This window comes from Mauremys reevesii, linkage group 3, assembly GCF_016161935.1.
Source record: "Mauremys reevesii isolate NIE-2019 linkage group 3, ASM1616193v1, whole genome shotgun sequence".
Lineage (NCBI taxonomy): Eukaryota > Metazoa > Chordata > Testudines > Geoemydidae > Mauremys > Mauremys reevesii.
In genome coordinates, this window is record NC_052625.1 from 95,069,065 (window position 1) to 95,083,721 (window position 14,657).

At 40.0% G+C, this 14,657-nt stretch overlaps 1 protein-coding gene across 2 annotated transcripts in view; it reads right to left on the reverse strand.

Moving 5' to 3' along the window:
• The window catches only part of SCAF8 (SR-related CTD associated factor 8), a 156,685-nt gene that overhangs the window by 11,567 nt on the left and 130,461 nt on the right, over positions 1-14,657 (reverse strand). Inside the window, exon 21 of one of the 2 annotated variants that reach the window (XR_005595412.1) lies at positions 3,627-3,753. The exons of the other annotated variant lie outside the window; for it this stretch is intronic. The gene's annotated coding sequence lies outside the window, so the exon portion shown is untranslated. The remainder of the gene's footprint in view (positions 1-3,626; positions 3,754-14,657) is intronic. 2 annotated transcript variants of the gene reach the window in all.

The window sequence follows — 14,657 nt, forward strand, 5'->3', positions numbered from 1 at the left end:
ATTTTTTACTGAGTCACTTTTGCGGTGCCAAAGTACATTTTAAGATTTCATAGTTAAAGAACACAAAATCAGGAAATACAAAATCAAAGGTCCAAAGCAATGTCAACTCAACCACGCTGCACGTGTGTAGTATTTTATATTTGTGTTCTCAAGTTAAATACGTACTTATTATATTACTCTTTGATCTCATTCATCTCTTCTTTACAGTTTGACATTCAGAACCCCTAGAGTAATATTGCTGTCTGTATTGCTCTGCTTCATTCTTAGGTCTGAGAAGGGTAAAGGGCTGGGTAATAAATCTTTTTGAGTGTTCTGGTCATATATATTCTCTGCTCATGTTGTGGCATTACTATTATATTGAAGGAGACATGGAACTCATACAAGTTTCTTAAAAGATGTTTTGAAAAGGCACAGGCCTAGTTTTCAAATAACTTCAGGATTGCTACTCATAGAACCAATGGAGATGTGGTTTTCTGGATGCTGGTGCTCTCTGGAAGGGATTTAGTTTAACAGCTCTTACAAAGCCCTACCTGCCCCATGGAATAGTACTGATATCAGTCTGAGAGTGCTTTCAATCTGCCCATTCTGGACAGAGGAATTCTGACACGATAGTGGGGAGAGAAGGGAGTTAAAATCCTGCAAAAAACCATTTTTAAGAATAAGATGGCCCCATGTGCACTTGTCAAATCTCTCTCATATCCCGTGAATGGTCCCTTACATTTTTGATAGAAGAAGAACAGTTCTCTCTAACCATAATCAGAGCAGTAAAACTGAAGAATATCTCACACCTATGAGTCTGGGTATAAACAAGTGTGTCAGGAAGCAGGAGGAAGTACACATAAGGAAAAAAAAACAAATTAGAATGAAAGTCAATTAAATATACAGTGGTTGTTAGAACACAAATACAGCACAATAAGTACCTTTAGGATACTATTGTATTAATGAAGTTATATTGAATATTTTGAAGTGAGGATGGATTTTATACTGTTATCTGCTTTTTAGACTATTTTGGACTATTACATGCAAGTCCAAACTATATCCCAGCAGTGATTAGACCAGTGGTTCTCAAACTTTTTTACTGGTGACCCCTTTCACATAGCAAGCCTGAGTGTGACCTCCCCCCAATGAATTAAAAACACTTTTAAAAATATATTTAGCATCATTATAAATACTGGAGGCAAAGTGGACCTTGTGGTGGAGGCTGGCAGCTTGCGACCCTCCATGTAATAACCTCGTGACCCCTTGAGGGGTCCTGACCCCCAGTTTGAGAACCCCTGGATTAGATCATGGTAACAGATATAGCTAAAGTGGGAGGAGGGGTCTGTATTTGGTACCACTTACAGCTGTATCAACCTAAGTTCATGACTATGAAACTAATTCCTGTTTAAACTGATGGAAATTAATTACACTTGAGACTAAGTGCAAGGTAAGGTGTAGGTGCCTTATGGTACTTGCCAGTTTTCAAGGGAAATTGTGTTTCTTTATCAAACACTGGAGCTTTCTCCCATATCTGGAACTCAGGCCACAACTTTCCAAGGGAAAATGGTTCCCTCTGTAGGGCACTTGATATCTCCAGGAAATCAGATAACATGGGGAATGCAGAGAGAGAGAGGGGGGTAAACAAAATAAAGGAGCTAGGGGTGATTAGATTTATGAAGACCTCGAGTCTAGCACAAAGGACAAAACTCCACACTCTGTCTTCCCCTACATCCTCTCTCATGCTCCAGGCAGTCACTCCAACTATACTGTCCATTCTTTCACTTATTCACTTAACACTCGCCCTCTCTCCCACACACCCAAATCCAGTCACAACAACTTCACCCCCTGTCATTGGTCCACTGGGGCTGGGTGAGCCATGAACTGGGGTAGCTGGTAAGGCTACTCAGGGACTTGGGAGAGGGTAACCAATGAGCTTGAAGAGAAGAACGGGAGATGACCAGATGTAAAAGTGAGAGTCAGTGGGCAGGAAGCCCAGGACCTGGTTTGAAAATTAAGCTGGGGAAAACAAGGGCGTATGGAGGAATTAGAATGGTGTGTGTATCCAGGAACTTGAGCGTTGGAGGCACTGGCCCAGGGTCATGGAGCTGAGTGTTGTGGGAGGGTAAGCTACAGCCTATGGTGTGGGGAATAAGGGGTGTTGGTTATGTGTGGTAGTGAGGGGTTTTTTTTTTTGACAGGAGGAAATGGGGACTAAGGAGAGCTGGCTCTAGTAGAATAGAGCTCTGTGAGGAGAGGTGTGGTTCCAGGCCCTTTGGGGAGCTGGGAGAGGGAAACTGAGGTCTGGTTATGTGTATGAGCCCTTGAGAAGTTAGAGTGGGGAAAAGAGGGCTGGGAGGGGGAGGAACAGAGGTCTTTGGTCAGAAGAAGTAGGAGTCTGGGGCCTCAAGGATTCCTCTCAAATAGAGGAAGGCATGGGGACAAGGATCTGGACTTTCCTCCCTGTATCTGGTTCTTCTGATACTCCTGCCTCAAAACTAAAACCCAAATTGGGTCAAGGCAAATAAGGATGGGAGCTACTTGCTCCATGTTTGCTTGAGGCACCTGCCTCCCATAGTTGGCCCCATTTAAGGCTGAATGGGGCTGCTCGGTCACCAGGAATTCTCAGCTGTTTTTCCAGGGCTAGCTCTTTGCTGGATATGATATGTTTCCCTGGGGTACATCTACACATGTTGAGGGATCAGGAAGTCAAAACTAATTAGCTGCTTTATCTCGATACAGCACATGCAGGAAGCTCCGACTGGCTGAATTTTCCCAAGGAGATGGGTGGAACACAGAGGTCAGCCAATTAAAATGGTTTTACCTGTAGACTGAAGGGTTTTCCCACAGCCCCTGTTCTTTTTGTTTAAACATGCAGAATTCAACTGATGTAAAACATTTTTTTCAAAATTAATGTTTATCTGTATGTGTCGGCTGGCAATTAGTGCCTAGTGAGTCATAGATTTTAAAGCTAGGTAACTTCACCCAGTTACTGCTGTATTTTGCCCAATAACTTGTTTGACTAAAATATATCTTCCAGAAAGGCACTGAGTCTTCACTTGAAGACTGCAACAGGTGGGGAATCCACCACTTTCCTTCATAGTCTATAGTTGTGGGTGCACCTGCTAGACTATTGTGCAAGTGGTTCGTGAGTAGAATATACGGGCTTAGAACTTTAGTGTGATCTGATCACTATGATAGTTTAATTTATTACATTAAAAAACAAATATAATCTTTATGAAATGAGAATAAAACAATTTTCCATTAGAATTTCCATTGGATTTGGTTACTTTGACATGTAACTATATTATACCCAATATAAAAATATAGGCCACTAACTAGAAAAAGCCCATGTAGCGATGTCCAACTCAGCACTTACATATGATAAACAGGCAATTGGGTTATTAAGTATTTACCTGAGCAAATGTAAAATTTAGGATGTCTGAGTTTGGTGTGTCTGTTTGCACGCTGTATGCACTAAGCAGGTAGCGTAAACCACCTTATAGCTAATATAGTACTGAGTGACTGTGTTTCACACGTAAAATGTCACTTTCATATTTTCTCTTCAAATTCAGTCAGCAATGATAAGTAATTGGTTGCCTAATGTCCTTTAAAATATCTAATTTTTCCAAATGAAAATATGTCCTTACATTGTAAGCTGTTTTGAGGGGCACACTCGCATAATTTAGACATGGCCACAGCAGGAGCACTCATGCAAGAATGGTGTTGGTTCCTTTTCTTCTACATTAAGTGACTTTAGATCTGTTAGGACGGTGTCTAAAAGTAGAAAGATACCATAATTTAAGTTTGCAAAACAAGCTTTTTTTAAACTGAGCATTCTTAAAAAAATTCAGTCAACACCACCACCATGTTTCTGGTATCAACTCATTACATGTCAGACTCGGGCTTTCCCTAGCCTTGAAAGGTTTCTAGTTAAGATCTACTATACGAGACTCTCCACTAAATATTTGACTCTCAACTAGTTACTCTGAATGTGTTGAATGTTCCCATTGTTCTGTGAAATGCCCTCTTTAGGGGTTACAGGCCCAGCAGCTGTTGCAGGAGCTTCTGTTGGCCCTTGAGGAGTTGTGCTGATGGGGGTCCCAGGGAGGCAGAAAGGAACAAGTAGTGGATAAGGTTAGGTAGAGTCCCTGCAAGAATGGCCTGTACCTTCCCAGACCGCTGCTGCTGCTGCTGGTTTTGGGGCCACAGCCCTGTTTCTGTAGGAGGTTCAGGATGAAAATTCTCAAAGAATGTGTAGGAGGGGGAGGAAAACTTCAGTTTCCCCTATTATTTGCATTACAGTAGTGCCTGTAGGTGCCAAATGAGTCTAGGGCATCAATGTGCTGAGTACTGTACAAACACATAGTCCAAGACAGCCCCTGCCCTGAACAGCTTACACTCTAAATAGACAAGAGTGGGAGAAAGGAAGTAGTATCCCTAATTTGCAGATGGGAGAACTGAGACACAGAGAGATTCATTTGCTCAAAGCCACAGTGAAAACCTATGGCAGAGACAAGGCTTGAACTTAAATCTCCTCTAACCCACTGCCTCAATCATTAGACCATCCATTTTGACTTCTACAGAAGAGTAGCCCATGTAGGGGATGATATGGTTCTAGATCTAGCAATACTTATACACAAAGGGTGCCATCAGGAATAGAAATGGTGGATCCAACTGACTTATTGATGACTTACTTGAATGTGAGAGAGAACCCTCATTTCGGAAAGAAAGAAAACTGGATGCTTCTCATCAAGGTAGGAAATGCATAGCATAAACATGTAAGCGTATGGATCATAACACTGAGATACTTAGAAACAACAAGAGGGATGAAAACAAGTTCCAAAGAGAAATTGTTTCTGGGAGTTAAAATGATACTTCCCTCTGACCTGCTCCTACAAAAAACAGATGGGATGGTACAAATTTGCAGAAATTTTACAGGAATTTCTTCCAAAGGACACAGTTTATATTTTGTAAAAAAAAAAAAAAAATTGCTGTTGACTTAACTTGAGGGAGGAAGGGAAAAGTAGAGGTTGGAATTTACTTTGACTAAATTTTCCTAGAATATTCTAATAACAGCTACTAAATTAGTGGGGGGAAGTATTCAGCAAGCATTTAAGCACATACTTAAGCCCATACAAAACTAACTCATGTCTTAAGTGCTTTGATAAGCTGGGACCATAGACTGTAACTATATGATCTTGGCAGGAGTCAGGATTTTCTAGGACAAATTGAATTGAATACACACAAGAGACATGGTAAGCATATGTACTGTCTGAGGAAAAACAACATGGAGGATCATGATGGAGAAAATACCTATATATAGATATGATCCTTTGATTCTGAATAACAATGCCTTTCAGTTGGATAGGTGCATCTTCAACTGGGTTTGCACTCATGTACTGGAGGAGCAGAATCTGGCCCTTTAAAAACCTGTGCTTACCCCTTCCACTCCTTATCCAAACTGAGGATGAAGAGATTAAAGCAAAGGAGGGGAACAATTAATATGTGTATGATGAAAAATTGAAATCTATAGCTTTATTTTCAGCACAAATGTATTGGAATGCCAGAGTTCTGTTTTTGTAATTGTTTACATTCTATAAATTATAAAATAATAAACCAATTTGAAACCAAAACCAGGCAAAAATATTTTTCACAGTAGCAGCCGTGTTAGTCTGTATCCGCAAAAAGAACAGGAGTACTTGTGGCACCTTAGAGACTAACAAATTTATTTGAGCATAAGCTTTCGTGGGCTACAGCTCCCTTCATCGGACGCATAGAATGGAACATATAGTGAGGAGATATACATACAGAGAACATGAAAAGGTGGGAGTTGCCCAACCGACTCTAAGAGGCTAATTAATTAAGATGAACTGTTGTCAGCAGGAGAAAAAAAACTTTTGTAGTGATAATGAAGATAGCCCATTTAAGACAGTTTGACAAGATACTTAACATGGGGGAAATAGATTCAATAGATTCAAGTATTTGTGTCCTATACTGAAACCAGAATTTCTCAAGTGCAAAGGATAAGATAGCATCTTTATATACTGCAAAAACAAATAGTATCGATACCAGCATGAGTAGTCTTTTTATTGTGATGACAGATTTGTGGATGCAACTACAACACAACTTTATTTTGTATATCATCTTTCATACAAATTGTACCAAGTTTTTTTTTTGTTTTTTTTTTTTTTTTTTACAGAGTTCAATACAGTTTCAAAGTTAATATAAAATGAAATCATGAGGAAATAAAGAACAGATGTGACAATCTAAGTGTTGATGGTCAAATATGAGTGGTTATAAAAATTGTAGTGGATTTTAACCTGCGTTTAAGGGAAACCGACAAAAAAATCAGATAGAAATCAGGAAGACCTCTGGGTTGAGAAGATAATAGAGGGAATGGAAGAAAGACCTTAAAAATTAAACCAGACATTTGGCAAATATTTATAGCTCTTTGTTGTCTTAATGCTTTTCAGATGTTGAGTACTGAATTAATCCTCACAGAGCATCTGTGAAGTTGGTAACTACAGATTATTGTCCCAGTTTTATAGATAGGAAACTAAGACAGGGAGTTTCACTGATTTGCCAGGCAAAAAGTCAGCATCAGAGTCCAGATTAAAACTCAGGAAATTCTGCCACACTTTACTATATTCTCACCAGCACTGGGTCATACTTCTCACTGGAAAGAATGCAAAGGAAGTTGTTTTCTAGTCTTTTTTCCCTTGCTGGATAGTTGTACTTCTTTCTTTACCTTTAGTGGTTTGCTTTGCAAACAGACATTTGTAAATGTTTATATAGCTACACAATGGATATGACCCCAAACCCACCAGCAACTGGCAAAAAAAGGGGGCAGAAGCAATATTCCATAGTTACTATATAATTTTTTTCTGGAAGAGACTTCTCATTAGTCATCTAGTTCATCCTCCTGTATTATGGCAAGGACTGAATTAATAATTTTCAAATGATCTCTAATAGAGGGGTGTCTTGTCTAATCTTGAATCTCTCATGTGAATGCAACTATAAATCCACTTGGCAGGTTATTCTACAACATAACAGATTTTATACTAATACCGTTTTTCTGATTATTAAAGTAAATTTTTCCTTGTGGCATCTTAAGATCAGTATTCAACACTGAGAGGCAGTGGATAGGGCAAAGGACTGAGACCCAGGATACCTACATGCTAATTCCAACGCCGCTGTGTGAGCCTAGGCAAATCATTTTTTCCCCTACCACATTCTGTGTCTTGTCTATTTCGACTGTAAGCTTCTACTATGTGTACCAACAGTACCTAGCACAATGGGGCCCTGATCTTAGCTGGAGCTTCAAGTAATACAAATAATAATAATATTACTACTAGTTGTGCCTGTGAATACTTAGGATAATCCATATAATAAATGCTTCATATTCTTACAGTAACATTACTTAGACAATCGCAAAATACTTTATAAAAATTGTCAATAGTAGTCACTCTTCCCTCTATAGATCATATCATCCCAGGGTCTTTTGTATGAGCTAGAGAATACCTTATAATTCTATTTGTTAGCCACAATTAAAGATTTACTTTGGACATTTCACTATGTTAAAAGCTCAACTTCCAACTAAACAGTTTGCTGTATGCAGTGTTGTTGTAGCCATGTCAGTCCCAGGATATTAGAGACACAAAGTGGGTGAGGTAATTTTTACTGGACAAACTTCTGTTGGGGAGATAAGCTTTCGAGCTTACGCAGAGCTCTTCTTCAGTTGTGATTGTCACAAGTTTAATGTATACCTTACTGGTTTATCACAAGTATAGGCTGTGGAATCCACTTTTGGGGACTTTGAAACATATTAGTTTTACTACCATTCAGAGTGGCTGGATTCCAGTTGCGAAGTACTGTAGTAGTTCACTGTAGATCTTAATCCTTAACAGGCAAGACTTTCTACTACAATTCTGACTTTTACATGTGAACTGTAAAGCTTTAAAAATTAACTGTTCATGATTCAAAATATTCGAGTGTGTATGTACAATTAAAATGAAAATATATTTACATTTAAAAAATCCCAAATCTTTAAAAATATTTTTCTTCATCTCCCATGACCAGAGTTTAAGATTTGTTTCTTTACCGTCCAATAGCTGATAATACGACAACCACAATATTGGCACTTCTTGTAGAGAGAGAAAGAATATCAGTTGTTGAGTGGAAAAACATAGGGCCCTGAACAGAGGATCTGTTAGGTAAGAGAGCCCTGCTTTTCAACTGGATTGTTTCAAATTGTAAAACATACTTATAATTTTTAAATTACACACTTTATAAATGACTTGGGTTCTTAGTTCAGGTTTTGAAAAGAGCACAAAGACCTGCAATTTACCTTTAGTAATCTATAAGGTGCTGGTTGTTTTTTATTTAGTTTTTTTTATAGCGATCAGTGAGAAATTGGGTAATTACAATAAAATTAAGGTAAGCATTAGCATGAAAGTCCTAGTACTTTTCTGAACTCCTTACTCGTAGAGTATTAAAAGCTAGTAGCTGTGTGAAGTTTGTGGTGCATGTAGAAGGAATAATAGATTTTGAATTTTTGATTTTATATTATTAAAATTAAATTGCAAGTTCCAAAGTGTTAAAGGTAATATAGGACTGGGGACAGCTTTGTAACTGTCTTATTGTCATGAATCACAACACTATAGGTCTGATATTGTTCCCACTGACGGCAATAGGGAAAAGATCAGGCCCCTTAAATAGCAAAATCGCAAAAGCGCTCATCCTTTTCCTTGTCTTGAGAAATCTGCAGACATTTCAAGATGATAAAGATTAGCTTTGCCATGAATAGGCACAGATAATTTTGGCCTTGGACCCTAGCATATTGTGATGTCCTGTTCCTTTAAATGGTCAGGGGGCTCTGTTCCCCTCCTCTCCCAGTGCAAAGCCTCATTTTTGTGTTAGTTTCAACATGCAGCCAGAACAATAAAGGCAGCACAGCAGACAGTTGGGTGTCCATCACCTCTGTCTGTGTCTGTGTCTAACTCCTTCTCAGCTGGCTCCAGAAATAACATTGATAACGATAACATAACATCTATCCCGCTCATGTTCAGTGCTGCCTATGCCTGACTAAGAAGAAATAATAAGCAAATGATACTATGAAAAAAGGGGGATAAGTCCACCTAGAAGCTAGGGTGACAGACTGCTCCTGGGACAGTGTGAACCAGCTAGCTAGAGAGGCAAATAAAGGTAGAACATGAATAAAAGTTCTGCAATTACTGCCTGAGCTTGTGCAAAGGAGCAATGAAGCGCAAGCAAGTGCCATGTTGACTGACCTCCTGCAAGCGAGCAGAGAAACAGTCTTAGCCTGAACTGAGGGTCTGTTGCCAGCAGAGGGAGCCCAAGTATCGCACTTACATTCAGGAAGGCTGTTGACGTGGCAGTTGCAAAGGAGACCATAGAGAAGGACTATCTGGAATCTTGTGTGAACCAAGAAGTTCATCTCGCGCATCGGTCAGACAGGAAACCATGGAATGGAAAGAATTGCCATGTAGCCATTGTGTGCAAACTAAGCATGCTAAGAAGGATTGCTGGGCACATCAGGTTATTTGCAGAAAGTGGTAGAAGAAAAGGACACAGTGCCATGACCTGTTGCACAGTTCAAAGACCAACAACAGAGTAACCGTATATCCAAGAAGATACCTAAGAAAGGATTGAAGTCAGGAATTCATAATGTGGCAAAAAACAAGAGCTCTAGTGACACTGACCAAGACCTAGCACTACACGTTATCAGAAGCTGGAGACAAAGATGGCATCTGGGTTACATCCTTGATTAAAGGAGTTCCTACTATGGAGCTGCTGTTTCATTGATTTCTGCATCTACCTGTAACCAAACTTTATCACAAGTTCCACTGAAAGAAACCTCCATGGTTTTGAAGACTTATACTGGAAAAAACTTAGTCTCAAAAGGGATACTCCAGGTGAAAGTTCAGCTACATCAGTGATACTCAGACTACAGTGGTTAAGGGGCCCAATTAGTGATCAACATTACCCAAAAGGCAATGTTGATAGGCTTGCACCTGCTAGGCCTGAGTTCTCATTAACCCAAAGGAACTTCAAAGCGTTCTATCTCAATTTGATGGATAAGTTACTCATCACTAGTACAGCCATCAACAAAGAAACAGCTAAGGATGTGCTTTTTCTTGTGAAGGAGGTGGTACTACAAGGTACAGTGCTGGATCAAAAGAATCCCCAGTTTAAACAATTCATGTAACATCAATGTGAATTATCTGTGAAGCATGGTGACATTTTATGGGGAATACAAGTGATCATTCTGAAATAACTTCAATCTCAGGTTTTGGAAACTCTTCACAAAGGTAATTTTGGCACTGTATAGATGAAGGCCATAGCCTGGAGTCATGTTTGGTGGATAGGATTGAGAGACATCGAGAAGAAGGCAAAATGCTGTAGTACACGGCAGCAAATTCAGCATGATTCTGTCCCAGCTCGTCTACACCCTTGTTCATAGCCTCAGACTCCCTGAACAAGTATTCATGGGGATTTTGCTGGACAGTTACCAAGACCATTGGACATCCTTGTACCTTGTTTAGCCAGTGCAGTTTACCATTACAGTTGGTGAGTGAGAATGGATCTCAAATCTGTTCTGAAGAATTTCAGAAGTTCCCAGCTTAATATAGAATTCAGCACATACCCTCAGCTCACCATCCTGCTACAAATCAATTAGGGCCATGCTTTGTACAAGCACATAAGTATGCCTTAAAAGCTAACACGTGTATTGAGTCATAAGCAGAAATTGGACCATTTCTTACTTGTCAGTAGGAACTCACCACATGCTATTACCCAGGAGTCACCTGCAGCTCTTTTCTTGAAGCAGTCTTTCAGTACTAATTCGGACCTGCTACATCCTGATGTTGCCTCAGGTGTAGCCAAATCCCAAGGTACGCAAATTGATCGATGTGAGACTTGTCGTCATTCTACTCGATTCAGAGACTTAGCGTGGATTTGTAACGATGGTTGTGGAGTGAAATGAGTACCTAGAGATCTTGTAAAAGGACCCATTTCATTTGTGGTAAAACTGATGGTATTTTATGGAAATGATATATGGACCAATTGCAGCCTCGACTAGTACCAGAGTCGAGGACTATTCCAGTAGGACTTTCTGTTCCTCCAATCCTTCTTTCATTACAACTCCTAATTTTGACAGCTTAATGGAAGAATCTTTGTTACAAGCTCCAGCTGATTCCATACCAGATCCAGTTGATTCCTTACCAGACTGTTCCTGTTGTTCAGGACAGTGCCGCACCACCATCACGACATTATCCCAAGAGAGTGCAAAAACCAGTTGTGCCCCTGAATTTATAAGCTGTTTAGCTAGTGAATTGCTATTCCAGGGCAGAATAATCCCTTGCAATTTAAGAGTCTATGCTAGTCCACCCACAACTTTTAGTTAGGTTATATAGTATTTCATGTTACCATGTAAATGATCATATATATGTGTTTGGAAAGTTTTTTAAATCAGGGTGGAGGAATGTGATGTCCTGTCCCTTTAAATGAAGAGGGGGCTCTGTGCACTCCCCCCTCCTCAAAGTAAAGCCTCACTTTCCATGTCAGTTTCAGTTTTGCAGCCAGAACAATAAAGTCAGCACAGCAGACAGTTGTCTGTCTGTCAGCTCCCTCTGCTGATTACACGTCTAGCTCATTCATTTCTGGCTCCAGAAATATAACACATTAAACTAGATACTGCACTTCACTGCAGAATCCATGTAATTCTGTAGGAAGACTGACCTTTATGAGACTTGCCCTCTAATAAGACAGAAAGGTTACATGCATAATTACCCTGTAGACATCAAAAAAGTCTTGGGAGGTAGGAAGTTTGTCTTCATATATCTTTGAAAAGTATTACAACACTGTCAGCACTTCAAAAATACTAAACTGTCTTCCCCCTCTTAAATAAGCAACATAATCAGGGGCAGCTCTAGCAATTTCGCCACCTCAAGCATGGCGGCACGCCGCGGGGGGTGCTCTGGTGGTTGCTGGTCCCGCTGCTCCGGTGGAGCATCCGCAGGCATGCCTGCGGGAGGTCCACTGGAGCCACCTGCCGCCCTCCCGGCGGAGCGCCCCCCACGGCATGCCGCCCCAAGCACGCACTTGGCGTGCTGGGGCCTGGAGCCGGCCCTGAACATAATCCAAGTATCAGGGATGACTTTGGCCTTTTGAGTACAGATGAAGTTGTGAAATGGGAAGTAAAGTCTTCCCTTGCAGAAGAGGATTCTGAAAATGAGACTTGATTAGAAGAGAGAATAGCCATCTAACTGGCCACAGGGTTTACACCTTCAAGTGCGTACCTACAAGACTACTAATGACATCACCAGAAAAGCCACCTCTGCCAAATTCAATTAGAAGGCAGAAGGAAAATGTAAACGTAATAGAGGTACCAGTTGTAGCTCCAGTTAGCTTAAGATGAACTTTGTACATAAAGCAGGGATTCAAACACTCTAAATATTGAATATATAGCACATCCTCCCCAAAGTTATGGCATTTACTCTATGATGCAGATAATTTTTCTGAAAATTTAAAAGTAAATCTACTGAGAGTTAAAAATAGTTTAAAAAATGGAGTTAGAACCTGGTTTCAGATATTTTTGGTCCTAAATATCTTAACACAGACTCTTAAAACTTCCTATAACTTCCCCAAAACCATTTAAACCTTTCAAAAAAATTTTTTTAGGAAAACGCTTTTTTCTGGCCATTCATCTTCATAACTGAACATCTCTCCTTCAGCAGAGGCTGACTCATATTTTGCTTCAGAGAATTCCATGGAAAAACTGCAAGAGAGCAAGTTATTTACTAGCCTGAGTGCGACTAATGCCATGGGATGCCCTCAGTTAAGATGTCCTTCTCAAAATGGCCACCATCTCCTATTCTCAACTGGACAGTGGCAATTCGCTGCCCATAGCAAAGATGGTCACTGCATCAATTAAGCCACTCCTCAAAGTACTCCTCTTCTGACAGCATAGTGGCTATCATGTTCGTTGAACATAGCTTGGATTTTCTCCTGTTGGGAACAATGGGAGATAACAGCAACTCTGAAAGAAGACTAGCCCTTAGTAAAGATGCCTACACTGGCAAGGTTAAAGTGCTTGCCCCACCTCCATGAGGGACATAGCTACCAGTGCTGGGAGCATGGTGCACTGGTGTGTGCTCTCGCTGTTCATTTTCATGCCTTAATATGTTTAGATTTCTTTTGTAATCTTAACTCTGAATTTCCTGGGGTTATAATGCTTGTGTTCGGAATAATTACATCATCACTGTAATGTCTATACTGGTGCTTGACAGTGCTGATACTTGCTGCGCACAGGGGGGTATTTTTTTCACACCTCTGAGCAAGAAAGTTGCAGCGCTGTAAAGTGCCAATGCAGACAAGCCCTAAGGGAACTAGAGACCTCCGTCCGACTGAGAAAAGGCCATTTTGAACAGGCTATTTTGAAACAGGGCAGTTCTTCAAGAAATTCACTGAAGTTGAACATCTTTCTTCTGCCTCTTCTAAAAGAGAATTTTTCAGTTAAGAATAGTGGCAAAAAAAATCATTAATACCAAATATTTCATTTAAAAAACTACCTGCTGCACCAGATCTACTCAACAGGGAAGTCAGGGGAGAAGGTGAAACAAGGAGAATGTTTGTGTGTTCATGAAGAAGATGGAGAACAAGAAGGGGAAAACTGCAGTGAGACAGCAAGGAAATGTGGGGTTGGCAGGAGAGGGTAGAACTAGGGTGTGTGCGCAGAGGAATGTGGCGATATGCAGGGGAGAGCGGAGGGGGGAGAGGGGCGCTACAGCCAACCCTACAGATACTGCTAAGGCAAAAATCTTCAGCTGCGCACATGGGTGCATGCACATGTAGAATGGAATCAACATGAGCAAGCACTCGAAGAAAAAAGCACATTACAGTGATGGTGTAATTATTCCAAACACAAGCATTATAACCCCAGGAAATTCAGAGTTAAGATTACAAAAGAAATCTAAACATATTAAGGCATGAAAATGAACAGCGAGAGCACACACCTTAACTTAATAATATCACTACAGGGTAGCGTTAACTATGTATTTATGATTTAGACATTTTAGTGTTCAGTCCCAGATTAGATTAAACTGATTTTCAAATATTTTTTCCTTTCCTCCTGGTGTCCTTATAGGAGTTAAGCTATGATTGCTTGGGTGCCCTAACTGTGTATTTCCATACCTTACACTTATTTAAATTTATTTTAACATTAATTCCAAATTTTCTGGGTTTCTAATGCTTGTTTTTACACCATCTGATAATGTATTTTACACTAAATTACTAACATGTAGTCTCAACCCTAACTCCATCTGTGTGCAGTATTTTTCTGAGAAAGAATGCCTTGTCCAAACTTTATATTCATTATGACTGACCTATATACACCTAACTATGCCCAGCTACGGTGACCAGATAGCAAGTGTGAAAAATCGGGACAAGAGTTGAGGGGTAATAGGTGCCTATATAAGACAAAGCACCGAATATTGGGACTGTTCCTATAAAATCAGGACATCTGGTTACCCTAACCCAACTCATAGGATAGTCCTAGAATTTCCTGAGTGCTGTCTTAATCATTATAGGCCAAATCTTGTATAAACAGCTTTTAAAGAACGTAAAAAAATAGATTTACAAAAAATGGTCCCACTTTT